This window comes from Pinus tabuliformis, chromosome 1_1 (genome assembly GCF_031772625.1).
Source record: "Pinus tabuliformis cultivar Carrire ecotype Pingquan chromosome 1_1, CPIR1, whole genome shotgun sequence".
Taxonomy (NCBI): domain Eukaryota; kingdom Viridiplantae; phylum Streptophyta; class Pinopsida; order Pinales; family Pinaceae; genus Pinus; species Pinus tabuliformis.
Window position 1 is genome coordinate 28592792 of NC_142297.1, and position 4240 is coordinate 28597031.

The following is a 4240-nucleotide window of genomic DNA, read 5'->3' on the forward strand; positions in this document are numbered from 1 at the left end:
GTTTCCTTTCCTCGCTTTAGTTGCATTTAGCTGCTTGTTTGTTTGTATTCGTTTTGTTTAAAAAATTCTTTGCTCTCTCGTAGCTAGAATTCATCGAACGAAACGAAATTCTTTTGCATATAGATTGCATCTAAGTAATTGTGAGCGAACATACGATAGAGCTTGAAATCGAAACTTAATCTCAAGATCAACTATAAAATGAACCAAATGAATCTAAAAACGCATTGGAACTAAACGCAAATATTTAGAGGTCTAGGTTAGAGACGTGTTCCGGCGTCTTAAAACATAGTCACTGTTGTTTCACATTAGGTTGGGTGATTCCTCCTTCTGTGACTCGATAGTGGTCTAATACGGACTGCGCTCCCACATACCGTCGAGTATATAGGGAGACCCCACTAGGCTTTTATCCTTTATCCATAGGAAGCCGAGTCGGCCGCCCTACAATTCGCAATGCAGTGAACACAGCATTCACGAAGATTGACCACCCGTACCCTAAAAAGTATTCTGTGGTTTTGCGAAGAGTTTGGCACACCCTCTACCTAGAGTTCCAGAGCAGTCGCTTTTGATCCTTTTCGGACTCCCTAAACGAAAAGGTGCCTATGAGCGTCTTGTCACTTCGTGCTCATTAAACATTCGAAGGAGACTGGAGTCATCTTTTCGTCCTTTTCTCGACTCTTGAAACATGAAAAGGTCAAGTTTGGTTCCTGTGTCTTAAAAATTTATTCGGCCTCGATAACATCACCTGGTTAGATCTTGTGTGCGTCAGCTTGAGTAGGTTTCGTTTTCGTTTGCTATGGCAACTTTTCCAGGATTCGCCAACACAGGGTCCCCCTCTGATGGGAATCCAGGACAATTCCCTCCTCTTGGGAATGTTGGTGCTCCGTACATGGCGACGTTGTCCCTACCAGGGTTAACGGTCGGGTTGCCTGTATGGTTGTTTTCAACCTCTTTGGTCTCTACCGTATCGGCTGTTAGTCCATCAGTCCCTCCACCTGAACAACATCATGTTGATCCTAAGGTGGATCTCTCCCCTTCGACGCCTACTTCTATGTCTTCCTCTTGTACTTCGCCTGGTGAAACTCTCGATGTGGGTAACCAGGTGGCTAAGAAGAAGAAGAAGAAGACCCAGAGGAAGAAGTCTCATAAGGGAGAGCGTACACACACAGTCCCCCTCTCAAGTCCAGCTATCCACTCCAGTACACCCGAAGTCGGGTCACCTTCTGCTCCTCCGCGGAAGGTTAAGTTTCCTTGTCGATTATGCAGGGAGGACCATCTGCTTCGTGATTGTCCTGGCATTCCCAGGGTATTAGAAGTTTGGTCCCATGATCCGGCCTGCCCTTCATCGTCCGCTGAAGATCATGGCGATGCTACCTTATCAATTGGGAATGGTAAGGGAAAAGGGAAGATTCGAATCCCTTGTCGACTTTGTGAAGGAAAACATCCCCTTCACCTTTGTCCACTCATGGATAAAGCCTCTGCTGTGTTGGAAAGTCTTGCTGCTCCCCCGAATCCATTTCCCGCCGGTTATCAACGTCTTTCTACAACTGTAGATCGCGCCCTTGCTGACAAAGAGATTGCTTCAGATTCCTCTCTTGTCCAGGCTCCTCTTCCCGAACCTGGCTGTGTCCAGTCTGTTCCAGACCCGTCGTTGGTCGGAAAGGGTGTTGATTCGAGTTCACCTCCTCTCAAGCACTCTGTTTCGGAAGAGCAAAATTCTCATGTTCTTCTCGTCTCCTCAGATTCTCCTGCGCTTGATCAAGGTTCTCCTGAAACCTCTCCGGAGAATTTAGATTCGGTTCTTTCCGAGCAGGGGGGCAACCATATGGTTCCCCCACCAAGTAGTTCGGTCATCTCCTTTGATTGGAGTCGTTTGACTACCCCTCCCCTTCCATCCCATGTGCCTTTCTGGGTCACCGCCTATGCCTCCCATATGGCGCTGCCTGGCACTGTATTGGATGAAGGCGCATCGGTTAGTCTTATGCCCGTTACTACTTGGCAGGCTTTGGGTTCCCCATCGCTTGTACCTGTCGCACCGAATCTCACCGCCTTTGACGGAGGAACGAGTCAACCATTAGGGATCCTCCCGAAGTTTCCTATTACTTTGGGGGGCAAGACTGTCTATATAGACATCTCAGTTACCCAAGGTTCTTTAGACTTCAGTCTTCTCCTTGGTCGTGATTATGTGTATGCCATGGGAGCCCTTGTTTCTTCACTTTTCCGTGTGGTTTGTTTTCCACACGATGGAAGAATCGTGACGTTCGATCAATTATCGTTCGTTCGTCCACAAGCCCCTCCGGCGCACTCGTCCTTCCCTCCTGGCTTTCATCCACAAGTTGCATCTGCCTCGCCACAAATCAACTATGTGGCCACCTACCCTGTGCCCGTATCCAGCAATGTCGCCATCGTGCATAGTGTCCTGGGGCATTGGATCCTGACTTCCGAGATATTGACCTCCCACCGGGAGCGCCACTCTTGGAAGCCCCGACTTCCTATTCATTATGATGAAGTTCGGGTGGAGCATAGTTCTTTTCCGGTGTCAAGCTCCTTAAAAAATGAAACTGGGTCTGGTTCGAGCATAGTTCCTTTCCGGTGTCAAGCTCCTTAAAAAATGAAACTGGATCTGGCCGAGGATAGTTTTGATCTTGTGGCGACCTCGTTAAAAAACGAAACAAGGTGGTCGGAGCATAGTTCGCTTTCCTGTGTCAAGCTCCTTAAAAAATGCAACTAGGTGTCCGAGCATAGTTCCTGATCTTGTGTCAAGCTCGTTAAAAAATGAAACAAGGGTTATGAGGATAGTTCTTTGGCTGTGTCAACCTCATTAAAAAATGAAACACCTCCCTTTCCAAATCGAGTCTTTCCTAGATCTCGAGAGTGAACCTTCATTCCATCCACTTTGTTGAATGCAATGAAGCTTGGGGGGCATGTACCTCGTTTTGCGTCATTATGCTGGGGGCATGCGAACTTATAACAAGCATAGTTTTTCGTTTCAAGCTTGTGTAAACATGAAACCGAATCCAAGCAAAGTTCTTCACGGTTCAAGCTTGTGTAAAAATGAACCCATACCCGATTTACATCTCGTGATTGCCATTTTTATCCGCTGAATTCTGCTAGATGAGCCTTGGTTGTTTCATTCCATCGCCACCATCTCTTTGGCCGATCATATGCTCTCACTTGGTTCTTTATCCTTTCCTGAGGAACCGCAGCGATGAGTGGTTTTATTAGCCAGCCTCTTGACCATTACACGTTTTGAGCAGTTCCACCATTGCCGGAACCAGTTGCTACCTTTTATACCACTCGTTCCTCTAGGACGAGTCGCCTTTAAGCTCTTTTCTGACTCGTAAAATATGAAAAGATTGCCGAGTATTTTTCCCTTTTTGACTCGTTAAAGAGAATAAAAATGGAGGTCTTCTTTCAGCTCTTTCCCGACCGTTTAAAGATGAAAAGATTGCCGAGTCCCCCTCTCGACTCGTTAAAAGGAACGAGAGGCGGTCGCTTTTAAAGCTCTTTTTCCGACTGTTTAAACTAAAGAGATTGCCGGGTGTTTGTCGTTTCGCACTCGTTATTGGCTCCAAAACGACGTGCTTCTGACTGCTTTTTTACTTTTTCGGGTCGAAGAACACTATTTACGAAAAGTATTCCTCGATCGTAATGGTCGGGCGGTTCTTTCGAGCATAGTTTTATACTTTTTCGGGCTCGAGAGACACAACTGTACGAAAAAGGACCCCCCTGGAGTCTTCTTTTTTGCTGTCTTTTCAGGCTCTCTAAACAAGAAAAGACGCCGAGTTTTTCCTTTGTCAGGCTCGTTAAACATTTGATGACATCGGGTATTGTCGAAATGACGCTCCTCAAGCATATGCTATCCCCGTCAAGCTTGTCATCCAAAAATAATCGGGGTACCTGCCAGAAATGGTGGGGAAAATGGAACTGTAATCGTAGTCGTGTCGGCAGTATGTCGCTCTTGAACATGGCACTCTTCTGCTTCGTGTCTGGGTGGGACCATCTCATCTTATCTTTCACTGGCCTCCGTGGGTTTGGGTTATCCTATTTGACCTCTCATCTGCTTATTGCCCTGTCACCATGACCCTTACTCATTTGATGTCAAATACTGCCAGGCCCGCCACAGTGCCGCCGATATGTTCGAGAGAAGTTGACCTCTGCAATAATACAACCTCATCTGCTATCTCATACAAATCATTTTTCCTCTGTCTCGCGTCGATGATGTGGGAAACATTATGGCCCA